The 16,086-nt window shown below is 40.3% G+C and overlaps 1 pseudogene; it reads right to left on the bottom strand.

The window, feature by feature from the left end:
• The window catches only part of LOC110287139, a 57,054-nt pseudogene that overhangs the window by 15,937 nt on the left and 25,031 nt on the right, over positions 1-16,086 (bottom strand).

The following is a 16,086-nucleotide window of genomic DNA, read 5'->3' on the forward strand; positions in this document are numbered from 1 at the left end:
ATTCTTCTGCTGTCAGGACAATGCTATTGCTGTTGCTTTTAACAACTGCTTCTGGAACACATTCTTCCCTGGGGGAATTCCTCTTAACATGAAATCAGACCTTGCTTTCACCTAATGGGTAAAATTATTCAAAAAGCAAATAAAGCTGAAAAAAAAAAAAAAAAAAAAAAAAACAAATTTCAAATACATATTCTTTACCACCCTCCACGGCCTGGCAAAGTGGCCTGGCAAAGTGGGAACCAAAGTAAAATACAGAACGTGAAGCAAGGACTAAGGGCATTCTGCCATGAAACAGTCCTTAAGTGGCCTAGTGCCCTTCAAATTCTGAATGAAGCTGTGAGTTACAATTCACTGGTGTCTGGTACTCAGAATACATGAAATTGTCCTCCAGCTATACTCCAGCAGTTACTCTAAAATGGGAAGAATGCACTGCAGTCTTGGAGTCAAAGATTATTATCTACAGTCCCTTTCAGGATTTATCCTGCCTGCACTCCAGCACTGCATCCCACACCAAGACATCCATGCTAGTATACTAGAGCACTTTGGCTAGACAAATGTATTCCAAAAGTCAAACCATCTCAAAGTCACACAGAACAGATGGGAATATATCCTATGATGAGCCCTAGGCCCCCACACATAAATTATGTGGAATCTAGAATATACGAAAGAAACATACCTAACTGCAAAGCAGCTGCCAAGTATAATCCAGGGTGGTAATGATTCAAAGACTAAACACAACAAACTTAACTCCTCTGTGAAATACAGATACAACTTAAAATCGCATAGTCTATGCTGGGCAATATACTGAGACTGAGGCAGGAGGATTGCCATGAGCTTGAGCCCAGCTTGAGCAGTATGGAAGCCCAAAGCCCTATGTCATCTTTAGTATCAAAGACAAGTTAGGTTTTTTTTCTACCTATGACTCATTGGTAACAACTATAATGAAACACATGGGCAATTAATTGTAAGACTATTTGAACTATTAAAACAACTGAGCTGATACCAACCAAGCCTTATTAACCATGCCCACCTTGCTTGTCATTGTAATTTACATTATCTGATAGGGAGGCCTTTCTTTCCTGCCTACCTCCTTCATGAGTCTCTTAAAGTGAGGTTGGACAAGGATAAACCTTAGTAAAGCATGTTTATAGCCAAGTACTTGTAAAAGTAAATAATGTATGACTCCAAGTAAATATCAGAGAATCACAAAGGATAAGCTATTAAGAGAAAATTAGATCCCCCACTAAAAATACATACCAGTGGCTGGAAAGAGAGCTCAGCAGTCAATAGCACTTGATACTCTTGCAGAAGATCTGAGTTCAGATTTCAGTGTCCACATCAGGTGGCTCACAGTCATGTCTAACTCTAGGAAATCTGACCCTATTTTGGCCCAAGCATGCATGTGCATGTGCGTGTGCACACAGACACAAACACAAACACACACACTCAACACACAAGAAAACATATCTTAAAGAATATATATATATAACATCAAAATTAAAAAAAATCATTGCTATTAAAATAAGGGGAACCCTAATGTTTCACTAAACAAAATGACCTCCATTTCAAATGGAAAATGCCAGCACCTCTTTTAAATAGCCTTTAAGAAATTTGCTAACATAGGTCTACTAGTTGCATCCTGGTAGGTGTCATGAGGTCTTACATTTTCTACCTAAAGGTCATAAGGATGCTTATTTCTTGGCATCACAAGACAATTATGGCAAAGACATGTTAGGTTGTATGTATGTATAAAAAGGGGCCTGTAATTTCAGTGTGTGTATCCAGGCTGTAATGAGCCAGTGGGTTCTCACTTTTGCCTAGTACTCCTCTACCTCCTTCCTGTAATATGCTTCTTATACATAGCTAAGGCTTAATTAAAAATTCTAAGTCTGCATGCTCTTTTTTTTTTTCACAACCACTGAAAGAAAATTAAGAAAGCTACATTTTATGCACACCTGATTTGGGGACTGAGATTCATTGCTGCTGCAGGTGCACATGGATAGCATTTCTAAAGATGGAAGCATGGAGAAATTCCTATTGGCAGCTTCTATGGGAACCAGACTAAAGTCTAAAGAAAGCATCGTGAGAGAGGAGAAACTAGGCAGAAAACAGCATATTTGGAAACACAGATGCTCACCTAGCAAACCGTGGTACAGGCGGGTAGAGGATAGGTAGGGCCCGACATTTCTAATTTCCTAAGCCAATAAACACAGTTTTTTCAATATCCCCTCTTGCAGGCTGGTGCAGGAAAGGCCTAAGACTCAGGGATACTTTGGGCATGTTTTTCAGGTATTTGTTTAACAGTAATTTAAACATGATAAAACAGCAAGCTGATTTTCTATTAGTAACAGCACAGTCAGTTTATAAATTCACTTCTACCCACTGAAGCTATTTCAGCCACACAGTGCCCACTTTTCTTCATTCTTGCTCACCATTGTGCTTTTGCACATTTCTGCATCGCCGTTTCTGGAGAGTCATATTAAAAGGTTTTAAGGTGCTGTTCAGAAATCTTTTGTTGTCATTATCAGCACTGTGCCATGCATTACTGGGTGTTAGAAAATCAGCTGACTATGACTGTAAAATTGGTGGTGGTAGTGTTTGTTTGGTTTGTCTTTTTAATTTGCACTAGAGGATGTCATCAACTTGGGAAGGAGCAGAACCAATTTACATGTCACCAGTTCTGTGAAGTCTGTACAGAAACCTGAATAAACTGGCACTGTACTGCTAGTTTATTTCAATAATGCTTTGGGGCCTATCTAGAATTGCTCTACGGAAAGCCCTCCAGCTGGTGGCCTCTTAATTGGCCACCTGGCCTGGGTGAGGGGTGTAAGTCCTGTGGGTTTAAGGACACTACTTCTCCAGGGCAGACACTTCATCTTTCAGATTGGCATGATGAATACCAGGAAATTTTCTGGCAGAGGGAAGGGGGCTTTCAATGACAGCTTTTCTCAGTGGATCAGGTACTAGAGTTGATGGTGTCATTGCTATATGGCCAGGGCCTCCCTAAATGTGCATCCAGCCTTTATTTACCCAGACCTACGTTTTGAGAAGTAGAGATGGGCAATCAGGTATACAGTCTTTCTCTCAAACAGTAAAGGAGCAGAAGGCAATAGATATGCATAGATGAAGCCAGTGAGTCAATAGAATATTGTCCAAAGGCAAATTCATTCAGCCTCACTCATTGATTCCAGGCACTGAGAGTAACTTTCACTTGTCCATCTTGACTGTGGCATTTGGTTGTTTGCAACAAACACAGGGAAATGAGCAGAAAGACGTCTGTTTCTCCTTTTCTTCTTTCATGATAACTTCCAAATATTTTCACCCACTTCTTCCATTGCCTGGGTATGACTTCAAGTTCCCTGAGAGGTATGGAGATCCTAATCCCATGGAAAAAGTTAGTTTTATATGTAGATTAAGAAATGAGACATACATTCTTGGGCATAAAATGGGGTGCTGAAGCAAATCAGGCTTGGGTCTGAGTATCTGCCTAGCCCAAACAGACTGTGTGGAGATAAGAAATACATTAGCATGAAATGCCACAAAGCCACATGTTAGAAACCATGGGGCTAAAATACAATTCACAGACCACACGAAGCTCAAGAAGGAGGAAGACCACAGAGTGGGTGCTTCGGTCCTTCTTAGAAGGGGGATCAAAACACTCACCAAAGCAAATATGGAGAGAAAGTGTGGAGCAGAGACTGAAGGAAAGGCCATCCAGAGACTGCCCCACCTGGGGATCCATTCCATATACAGTCACCAAACACAGACACTATTATGGATGCCAACAAGTTCTTGCTGACAGGAGCCTGATATAGTTGTCTCCTGAGAGGATCTGCCAGAACCTGACAAATACAGAGGCGAATGCTTGCTGCCAACCATGGGACTGAGCACAGGGTAACAAATGGAGGAGTTAGAGAAAGGACTGAAGGAGCTGAATGTGTTTGCAACCCCATAGAAAGAACAATATGAACTAACCAGTACCCCCAGAGCTCCCAGGGACTAAACCACCAACCAAAGAGTACACATGGAGGGACCCATGGCTCCAGCTGCATATGTAGCAGAGAATGGCCTTGTCCAGCATCAATAGGAGGAGTGGTCTTGGTCCTGTGAAGGCTCAATACCCCAGTGTAGGGGAATTAGAGGGCAGGAAAGTGGGAGTGGGCATGTGAGCAGGGGAACGCCCTCAGAGAAGCAGGGGGGAGGGGCAGGAAAGGGGATAATGATAACATTTGAAATGTAAATAAAGAAAATATCCAATAAAAAAGTAAAAGAAAGAAAGAAACCATGGTGCTAAGTCTTATATTTATTTAACATGTACAGTCTCCAAGGGAAACAAGAATGTGATTCTAAAAGTGGGAGTTGTAGTGCCATAATGCTTCATTAGGGATGATTTTATCCCTCCTTAAGACATCTGACAATGTCTGGAGATAATTTTGGCTGCTCCATCTCAGAGGTGCCTTTGGCATCCAGTCAGTAGAGGCTAGTAAGCTATTACATGCCATACAAAACACAGTGTGGCTCCTACCAGAGCACAAATTTAGTCTAGCTCTGAAATGGAGCTGTGGTTCTCACACTTGAGTAAGCATTAAAATCCCCTTGAGGGTTTGTCAAAATGCAGAGTGCTAGGTCCTACTTCAGACTTCCTGATATAGTAGATCTGGGTAGATATAATTTTTTTTTCTAACAAGGTCCTAGGGGATGCTGAAGCCACTGATTTTGAGAACATAGTTTTCTTCTTTGGATATATGGTCTCCTGTGTATCTAAGTGGTGCTAGGGGTATCTTAGAACATCCAGCAGGCTCAGTGGATCATGTACCAGTGTTGATCGTGACATTGCCATTTGCCCAGAAGCTCCCTAAATCTTCATCCTCCATTTACTTTCTTAGTAGTGCTTTCTAAGAAGTAGAGACAATCGATCATTCAGGTATGCAGATGAAGAGCAGTCTTTTCTTGGTATAGTAAAGGAATAGAAGGCTCCAACAGTTCTGATACATACCCTGGCCCCTCAGCATCTTTGTCATTCTGAGATCTCTTTAAACAGTTTACTAACTGAGCTACATCTTCAATCCTGAAGCACACTTCTGACAGCCCCTTCTCTAATTCTCCACTCAAATAACCCTGCAAAATAGCCTGTGCTCCGTGAAAGTACTCAGACTCACCTTGGACCAGAGAGTACTCATTTGCTATCAATGCTCCCAAAAGAAGGAAGCTAAAGGCTTGCTTCTCTTTAAGCAAAGAGACTTCCCAGAGACTTAATTAAAGTTTGGAAAAGTATCCCAGGAGGCAGGGGTAGGAGTGGGGGGTCAATAAAATTGATCCAAATAAATTCTTTGCACATACAAAATAAAATCCACATGCACAAAAAGAAATTTGATCAATAAATTAGTAAATTCAGTGTGAGGAGGGAGTAATTAACAGGCCCATTTAAAGTGGGGAATACATTAAATACAGAATGAGTGACTCCACCGGGACCACTGAAGCAGGAAACACCGATGCCTTTGAGAGGCCTGGAAGATTAGAAACATATTTCAACAAGGAGAAAAGAGAAGAGAGAACGGAGAATATTCTGGGGGTGGGAGCACATATTAGGGCCATAGGAGCCTCTAATTTTGAACTCCTAGGAAAAGATAACAAAATCACTGCTACACTCAAGTTTTTCTCCCAAGCATAGGAAACCTTGAAATAATCTGCTAAGAGAGCCATGCAAGCCACACCTAAGTCCTAAGCAGTTACCATGTCAAGTGCCTTTATGTTGGAGTAAACTAAAAGGTTAATGAAACTGAAGCCAGAAGGTATCATTGGTGTAGAACAAACCCATGAAGAATTTGTTAAGATCCCCTGTCAGGGGAAACTGGGGTCAAAGCAGATTTCATTGCTGGTTCAAGCCCTGAGCTGAGGACCATGAAGGACATTATTGATGGAAATAAATTTTCAAAGGCAAACAAAAGACTACCATATCTCATACAGTTAGCCACATAGTAAATTCTATCTCCCAAAGAGGAGGGACATGAAGAAAACCAAATGTACAAATAAGGGTAGAGCCATAAAGGTACAAATTGCTATTGGGATGAGCTAGGTTATACCTAATCCTTACATTAGATGGATATCAGGCTCTTGATAAATGTCACATGCCTAGCTTGGACCTTGATTTCAGAGTCTAATTCCCTATTTTAGCCACCAAGTGAGTCCCCAGAGGTTCCTGTTGGCAACTTTGCAATGGAAAGCTAAATTGGATCTGCCATGAATATGAATCATTGTGATAATTCCTTTATATCTACTGGAGAGCTAGACCTAGGCCATGAACTATATCATCAGGAAGCAGAGCTCTTTGGCTTCTCTGCCCTCTTCATCATGGCCCCTGAGACCTTTGTGAACTTTAAGTAATAGCTTATCATCTTCTAATGGAGCTCAGTCTAGTTCCATGAATTTCATTCCTGATTTGTGAAGGGCTTGGAAGTGAATTTTGCTTTCAGTAGAGCCCTAGTCCTCTGAGACCATTAAAAAGAATCTTTCCAAGTCCAGAAACTCAATGCTGGTACCAGAGAAGGGTCCCCAAATTCAATTTAGAAGCCCTGAGGCAAGTGTCACAGAGGTTCTTTGAGCTTCATATTCCACACTAGAGGGTTGGGGCCAGGCTGTTGCCTTAATGAAGTGGATGGAAGCTTGCAATGGTTAAAGCTGCTTCCTCCTTTAAAATTTTTTTTTTTTTAATTTTCCTCTGCCGCTTTCAATCAGACCTTCCTCATTAGCTGAATGGGAAGGTTTGCAGAGGCAAACCTCATGCACACTCCCTCAGGCAATGTTTTAGTTCTACTTTTCCCTGAGATTTATGCATAAAAGCACCTCCCAGGGTGCAGTGACTTGCCACACATTTGGCTGACACCTGTCTATGAAGAAAGATGTCTGAAATCACTTACCCAGAGCAGCCCTCAAGCAGTCAAGTCTGTGAAGTCTTTAGCAGTCTCTCTTAGCTAGGCACAGATCTTGCTACATGCCTAACTGTGGGGGTCCTTAGTCTGGTAAGCACTTCCAATGTGCTATTCAAGCATGTGCTGGGACCTTGGGTGGGTTACATGCCTGTCAAAGTATAAAATCAGTTAGAAAGCCTGAAGCTGCAAACTCCTAGACTCTAGAAAAGAGAGATCAGGGCATACAAAGCATACTCTGCATCTGTGGTGGCACCCCAAATGGGAAGGCATTCTACTTTGAAACATTTCTACTAGAAAGAAGCTCAGTGCCTCATAATACAGCCTCTTCTGCTCCTGAATTGCTCTAATAGTGAAAAGCCCATCCTTTTACCTAATTCCCGAAGCCTTCCAATAGTTTCTGCAGATGTCCTAACCCTGCTGCCTGCTGTTTTGGAGACAAGTGAGATCTCCCTCAATATCAGCTCTGAACCTCACCTTCCATTAGCCATATAAAAAGCTGGACATGTCAGGGCTTTATTGAGATACATTAAGGAATATCTCCTCTTGGTCATAGAAATAGAATATGCATTCTATATCTGGCCTTGGATAGAGACATGGTATGCTAATCTGCCCCAAATATTAGAACCTTAAATATAATTTCCCCTCTCTTAAGAATTAACCATTTGTCCAAAAGAACACCTCTCAGGGAAACTAATCCACCAGAAGGCATGTTAAGGAGATGGGAGGAATAATTATTCCCTTAATAGGATAAATGCATTTATACATCCCCATGAGTCCTTCTAGGCAACTGCTTATAGATCTTCACTATTAAGCATGTCAGCTTTTCTTGGTTCTAACTCAGAAGCATAACTTTCCCTTTTCTACTTTCTATCTCTTTTCCAAGTCAACATTCTAAGCATGCTTGGTTGGACATTCTGGATGTTCTTCCTGTTTCTGTGGAAGACCACCACAGCCTTCTACACCTCTTTTCAGAGACCCATTATTGATCTCATTCAAAAAGCACTGTCCTTCTGTGTACTATCCCAGAAGTTGCCAGGATTTACAGCTTGCCTTCCTTGTGTATTTTTTTCTCAAACACTAATAAAATGGTTGTTGAGCTTCCTTTGGAGTCTGTTTCAAAATTTTTTCATCAATAAGACTAAGGACCTGCAATAAGAACCCTCACTTCACTATAACATATGCTCAAGACACAAAGGATCCAGACACTGTATCACAGGACATTCTGAGATTTCCTGTGATAACATTTGCATTGTGTGCTATGCCTTTGTAACTGTGCCAAGTGGTTTATAAGGGCATACACATGTCTTCTGTTTCTTAAATACCTCCATAGCTTTGATGGGCAGCCCTAAACCTACTGTGTAGTGTTTGTAGTTATAGTCTTTAAATTTCTTCACTTGTAGTCACCATGTCATCTCAAGCTCCCCTCCTCATACCTAAATCCCAACTCCACTCTTCTGCTCGTACAAAATCTACTATTGAAAGTTTGTGTCATTCTTAAGAAATGTTCACAATAATGAAAGTGATCTGCTTGAACCCCAACCATATCATTCTTCCAATTTTACCCTACCACCATCTGCACCATCACCAGGTATTGAATGTAAGTGAATATAACTGCAACTGAATTTTAAGAGCATCCTTGTAATGGAAAATACAAATCTGAAAATGCAGCCGACAGCCTTAAGAGACTCAGTGAAAAAGGAAGCAAGAGCATTTCCCACTCCTTGCCTCAGGGCATTATCAGCACAAAAGCTGCTGCATCTGTGTACCAGTCTCCCTGAACCACTGGAACCTGTGAGGTAGTCTGCAGATGCAGCAACATAGAGCCTACACAGGAAAGGCCAATAAACTGTATCTGGGCCATCACAATGCTACCCTCATGAAATGTTCTCTTATGTTCATTCTCGTTAGCTATAACTCCTCCCACCTTTCTAGCCCTTTGCCCAATCTGACCATGTAAAAATGCCCTTTGCCTGAATGCTTATAGCTTATGATCCTTCTCCATATCACCACTGACACATCTGAAGAAATCCCAGATATTATTTCTTCTCCAATTCTGAGACATACTGTTCATGAAGATTACAACCTCCACAGAGAGCAGGACTATGGTACAAGTCCTTCTGTTTTACCACAAGGAGCACACAGCTAAGGGGTCAAGTAAATAAGTATGTGATTTAGAAAGATCAAGAAAGGAAGATTAATAGTGAGTGAGGTATACAGTTTATCCTAATGTTTTTTTCATTATCATGACATTATTTAAGCATTTATTAAAGTCAAAGTCTCCTCATCTTACTGTGATTAAAGCAAGTTGACCAAAGATGTTCATTATAGTAATCTTCACATTAAAAGTTCCCTTTGATCACAACCTGATGCCCTGTGTATGTCCCCTACGAATGGAATGGTGTGTCCAGAAATAGGGATGTGTTTGCTTCAGCATACATAGACTTCTATGTGAGACACCATATTTGTGAAAATAACCAATGAATCTGAAAGCATAGCTTGGTGACAATGAAATCCTCCTTCAACAGTGAAACTTTATGAGTTCTCCTGAAGAATCAGTTGACCTTCTAAGGACCTTATTATAATAAGAAAATCTTCTCATCATGTAAGGGAGTCTGCATACTTGGTTTTCATGATACTGTAGCAATTACTGTTGAGGTTTTCATCGAGCCCTAAAATTATCTGTGCAAACAGAAACTGGATTCCAAGGACATAGTTTGGAAAGGGCCAGACCACTTTGTGGGTTCTGTGAATGTGTATCAAAAGCATTTTGCAAGTTGCTAGATGATCTGGTCTCCTCATCACAGGCCTTCTGGTTTCCTTCTCAGTTTCTCTACCTGAGTCTAAACATCAGTACCTACAAGAAGGTGCTGTCATAGAATTTCATCTTACTGTCATAGAATTTCCCATAATCTGTAATTGCTAACATAGGTGTCCACTCATTTTGCCACAAGTCAGTGTGTAACAATCTCCAGTAGAAAATAGAGATCCATTTATTTCACCCATTGCTGTATTCACCACAGGTCCTGGCACATGTGCTACTCCAATAATTTGACAGATGACTAATTATGTTACATTAACCTAACAGAAAACGCAGAGAATTTCAAGTCAGTCAGATAAGTCATTTACTAGCTATGTGATGCCAGACAAACTGTTAACATTTCTTGGCCTAAGCTACTTCATTTGCTCATATTAATTTGTATTCCCTAACTTGTAATGCCGTTTGGTTCCAAGAAAAATGTAAAATGATAGATGCAAAATTACATGGTAATATAAACAGTTGTAATGATAATCCTCACTGACAACTTGACTGTACTGGAATTACCCAGGGTGAGGTATATGTCACAACCTCTGGTTGTGTGTATAATGGTATGCACAAAGAGGTTTAACTGCAGAGGGAAAACTTGCCCTGAGTGTGGGTGGGACCCCTTTGAGCTGGGGACTCAGACTGAATAAAAAAAGAAAACTTGGAGGAAAGGGTGGAACAGCATCACTCATTGCTCTGCATTCTGACTAAAGATGAAATATGACCAGCCATCTCATGCCCCCACCACTAGCATTCTGACCATGATGAACTGTTTCTCAAACCTTTTCTTCCTTAAGTTGCTCTTGTCAAGTGGTTTGTCTTAGCAATGAGTAAGTAATGAATGCCAAGAATCCTGTGCAACTATGAGGTATAGATTAATGACTTGAGACATTCCCAAATAGCACCAATGCTCTTTCTTTGGGATAATAACCTAAGTACTCCCAAGCCCTATCTTTATTCTACTCCAAGAATATCATATACAGGATACATAATTCATTGAAACAAATGTAACCCTTTTGTGTGGGCATTTGATTTTTTGTCAATTACCAGAGATATCTGTAACCTAGTAGAGTGGTGTGCCCAAGTCAGGTGGTGGTTGGGAAAGAAATAATGGAAGTAGTATTGTTAAGCTAGAAAGACATTTTCAGAGTGAACACAAACTGCGTTCAGAGGGGCCACAATGAAGCCAGAGTATTGTGCTCTTAGATACAGAAAAAATAGGGAAAAGGAGAAAGGAATTACAGCTAGAAACTTTCTCTCCTTGGCCTGTTTGTATCTCAGGGACACTTGACTTTACAGAAACCATGTGTGTGCATTGGAGAGGGGAGGGAAGCCAAAGAGCAGGAAACGGACGCCAAGGGAGCTGTACTTAATCATAATAACCATTAGTATTGACTTTGGTGCCATCTTAAAGGAGCCATTTGTTATACAAACCAATAGTCAAAACCCTAAGTCAGCCAGGCTTTGTCTTATGAGCTCTAAAAATAATGGTATTTTGCTGTTCATCTGTTTTAATTTTCCAAATTCAAATGCAATTTGAAATCAATTCAAAAATTGATTTTTCTTCTAAACAAAGAGACGTTAAAAGGAGAAAGGGAGGAAGGAAGTAGAAAAGACAGACAAACCAGGCTTTTCAGTGAATCACATAATCATACCTCCAAAAGCAAGAGCCCTAAGCAGTAATTATTCCCCAACCTGAGAAGCATGAAAGGAAAATGGGTGAGAATTATGACCACAGGAACAATATATAAAATCTCTCCAGAGCCAAGGCCAGCAAATCACTTACCTGCAGCTTCAAAAATGACATATAAAAGCAGGAAGAAACACAGTTAAGGTCAATTGGCTCCAGGTTTTGAAAGTGCCACCTCATTTTAATCACCGCCACATGCCATACTGCTCTCCACCTGGCAAACTGGCTGGGCCACTGGAGTTGTTTGCCATTTTTTAAGCAGCTTGAAAACAAAGTGGAAACACTTGAGTGATCTTGCAGTTAATTCAGCCTTGAGGGGAGCCAGAAGCTTGTTTTGCAGCTAGACCTGCTACATGTGTCTGTACCTCAGTGTGGTCTTGCAATCCAAGGCCTGGAACTCTACTTTATGAACCTGGGTTGTTTCAATTTCTCCAGCCTCTACGGACTGGGTCCCAATAGCCCAGTTCACAGAAGAAGTGAAGTTATAAATACATGCTGGCGAAGTCGACTTATTCAACAACCAGGACGCTTATCATTTCAGGGTAAAGGGAAGAAGGTGAACTACGTAGAAATCTCTGGAAAATTAATTTTTTTAAATGACCACATTTACATAAATCTAGACTTAAGAACTTGTAGTACTTCATTCATTCTTGGAATGATTTCCTAATGTGTGTGAAAGAGCGTGTTTCCCACTTAGCATTTTTTTTTTATCTTTCAAAATATGTCATGAAAGAGAAATCATAGTACAAATAGAAGTGGACACTTTGAACAACTAAAAGGCAGTTTTGTGGAGATAGAATCTGGGAAAGTGAAATTGTAGAGATGCATAAGAAATTCGTGTGGATCCTGAGAAATGCCACACTGTACTAGAGACCATCTTTCTAAGGACACAAGGCCACCACACATAATTTTTGTCCTTTAAAACAAGTTAGAGACGTGGGAACAATCCCAGATCTCCAACTGAGCTACTTCCAAATTCCCTTTCAGACACCAAAAGTTTCTGTTATTCTGATATCTCACAAAGCACATGTTAATTCTCATTATTGCTTCTAAAATAGCTGCTATGTCAGTGGCCTACTATAGTTTGAATGTGACCCTCCAAAGTCCATGAGTTTGAAACTTAAAGTCCAGTCCCACAACATTCCTAGGTTGGAACCTTTAAGGAGTAAGTTGGCTCTGCTACCATGAGTTGATTAAGAATGGGTCTAATCTTAACCCTTTCTTCTGCTTCCTCCCATGCATATATGCTACCTTGCCCTTTGCCTCCCTTCATGATATGACAGAGCAAAGAAGCCCTCACAGGGTATTAACAATGCAATATTGGACATTCAACCTTTAGAACTATGAAGAAAAAAAAACTGTATCAATTGCTAGGTTGGGGGCATTTTGTTATAGCATCACAAAAATGGACCAAGCCAGGATATTTCTGTATCTTAGCTAGGTACAGTCAAGCCTGTGCCTTATGGGGTCATCACAGGAAAGTATAGTTAGCCATACCATGAAGATTTTGTGGTGCTTTTCATTTAGGAGTAGCTCTTTTCTCACATGATTCTTAAGGTCAGACTTGCCTGCCTGTTCACAACAAAAAATTCCTCTTACTCAGAGCCAGATCAGGTAAAGGTTGAAACTGGGGTAGAGCAGAGACAGCATGGAAAGGATGGTCCTAAACCACTAGAGATGGAATCAGTCCTCGGAGGCAGTGAAGAATTACATATCTCAATTGGCTAGAGGCCAAAAGGAAAGACATAGCAGACAAATTAGCCTTACAAATCTCCAAGCTAGCCCAGTAAATTTAGGAACTGAACACAGAGTGACATTTGAGGACCAGTACACTTGAAGAAGACACCAAAGTTTTGATTAGCCTCACTAGCAAAGAACTGGTATAATGGCTCAAAAGTTTTGGTGATCTTCAATTTGGCTTTATCTGAAATTCTTATGTTTGAGCATAGTGCACAATTAGCAAATGGAGAGTTTTATTTGAGTGGTACCCACCTTACATGGAGCTAGTGTTGAGCAGAAATCAAAGAGAGTGCTAGAGTCAGAAGATGGACTGGAAATACTCAGACTACAAAATCAAAGGGCCTTTCATGAGTTTCAGAATCCCACAGAAAGGAGTCAGGGTCCTTAATCTCTATTGGTATGCCTCACCTCAACACAAATAGACAACTGTGGCTAGTGAAAGCATTTCTAATAAATAAGATTAGCTGAGAGGCTGTTCTTTTTTAATTGTAGAGAATTCTAGTTCTATTTCTCAGCCAAGACTGCAGTTCATGGCTTTAAACCACTATAGCAGCTGGAATCCTTATGAGTTAAAATGTAATCATGTGAAATTCTGGGTCTTTAAACTATTAGTTTTTGGTGGCATCAGTTTAGTTGCTCTGAATATTGGCTTCCTAGACCTTAATGGACTCAGCATGCAAGGCAGAGAAGAAGCCTGAGAAGGACACAAATCTCAAATCTGTAGGCTCCCTGGAGTCTCTTTTGCCTCTTACCCTCAAACCTAATTCTTCTTCTGATACATTTTCCAAGGAGCCTAACATCATAAGGACTGAGCAATACTGATATACTATAATGGTGCATCTTCCTTGCTCTTCTACTTACTCCATCTCATTTCAGCTTCTGTTGTCAATTTTAAGGACCACAGATTGTGACTAGGCCATAAGTATTTCCCTTTCTTTTCTTTTCTTCTTCTTTCTTTTTTTTCTAAGTCTTTGCTCTCTATGCTGCTCTACTATGAAAGTTTTAGGTCTCTCTTCCAAGTAGATAACTACCCCACCAGATCTTAACTCTATCATATTTTAAATCCATATCCATGTTTTCTATATTCATTGATATGCTGGCAAGTACTTAATAAGAGACTCATTAAAAGGAATAGGGAAGGTCTAGGATATTTAAATTCTCCCAGTTTCCATGCTCTTATTATTCTTACCATGGCCAATCTTAAGGTACCAAAGTGATGTCACTAAGCAGAGTTGAAAAGATGGTGTGATGCTGACTTTCTTCTCTCCACAAATCTTCTATCTAAATTACCTTTGTTTTTCCAGAGGTATCTATTAGAAGGACAATGGTTTCCTGGCTTCATATTTACATTTTTAAATTCTTACCAATATAGTATGCCTGGATTTTCAGGAAATCTCTCTTTCATCACATTGTCTTTTTGACTAGTTTATTAGTGAAATTAATGAGTTACTTCGACTTTTTTTTTTTTTTTTTTTTTTTTTTGTCATGGATTGGCAAACTCCAGTCTCTGAATGAAATCTACTTGTTCCATTGTTTTGTCAATGGAGTTTTATTGAAACACAGCTCTGTTAGTTATCTTACTTTCTATGGCTATGTTCTTACCACAGGAAAAAATGCAAACTGTCTTGATAGAGATCAACCCTATTACTTACAAAGCCTAAATATTTATGATAGGGAATTTGGCATAAAAAGATGACTTGCCTTCACGGTGGCTTTCTCTTCCATGCCTTCCTGTCCTGGGAGTATGTTGAGGCTATTTTGAGCCATGTGAGAATGTAACAATATGAGCTGTGTTTTTAGAAAGAATGCAGTTGTAATGGTGAGACAATCACTATATAATGAAAGATTCTTCACTTTTTGATCCACATTATACTAGCATGTATACTTGTAATAGCACACTCATCTTGGTCATATCAAGACCCTCATTCTTAATACCTTCTGTGTCTGGACAGAAACTTCTACTTGCACCACTCTGCCATTATCATCTGCTCTACCTACTTCCATTTTATATCAACTAGCTCTTCATTAGAACCACAAGTAGAGATGAGTATGCTACAATGAGTCTATAACTTTTTGAGGAAGAAAAGTAGCATGGCAGTGGTAGCATGAGGCAAGTAATCCTGCATTAATATTGGGAGCTGAATGGGATTACAACCCCATAGGAAGAACAACAATACCAATTAACCAGACACCTCAGAGCTCCTAGGAATGAAATCACCAACCAAAGAGCATACATGGGCTGGTCCATGGCTCCTGCTACATATGTAGCAGGAGTGTGTCTCATCTGGCATCAGTGGGAAGGGACATGTTTGGTCCTATGGAGGCTTGATGCCCCAAAGAAGGTGGATGCTTGAGGGATGTGATGGTTTAAATATGCTTGTCCCTGAGAGTGGCACTATTAGGAGGTATGGCCTTGTTGGAGTAAGTGTGTCACTGTGGGTGTGGGCTTTAAGACCGTCATCCTAGCAGCCTTCTGATGAAGTTGTAGAACTCTCAGCTTCTCCTGTACTATGGATGCTATCATGCTCCTGCCTTGATGTTACTGGGCTGAACCTCTGAACCTGCAAGCCAGCTCCAATTAAATGTTTTCTTTATAAGACTTGCATTGGTCATGATGTCTCTTCACAGCAGTAAAATCCTAACAAAAACAAGGGATGAGGCAGGAGTGGGTAAGTGAGTGGAGGAGTACCTTCTTAGAGGCAAAAAGGAAATGAGGGGTGGGGGCTCATGGAGGGGAGATCAGGAATGGGGGATGGGATAATATTTGAAATATAAACAAATAAAATGATTAATAAATGTTTTAAAAGATTAGGTATACTCTGATCAGATCAACCTTCTGTAGCATCATGCTCATCATGTTGGTATACTGCACAATAATAAACACAGCCACTTTCTTTTTCCTTTTCTTGGTTATTTTATTTATT

Source organism: Mus caroli, chromosome X, assembly GCF_900094665.2.
Source record: "Mus caroli chromosome X, CAROLI_EIJ_v1.1, whole genome shotgun sequence".
NCBI classification, from domain to species: Eukaryota; Metazoa; Chordata; class Mammalia; order Rodentia; family Muridae; genus Mus; species Mus caroli.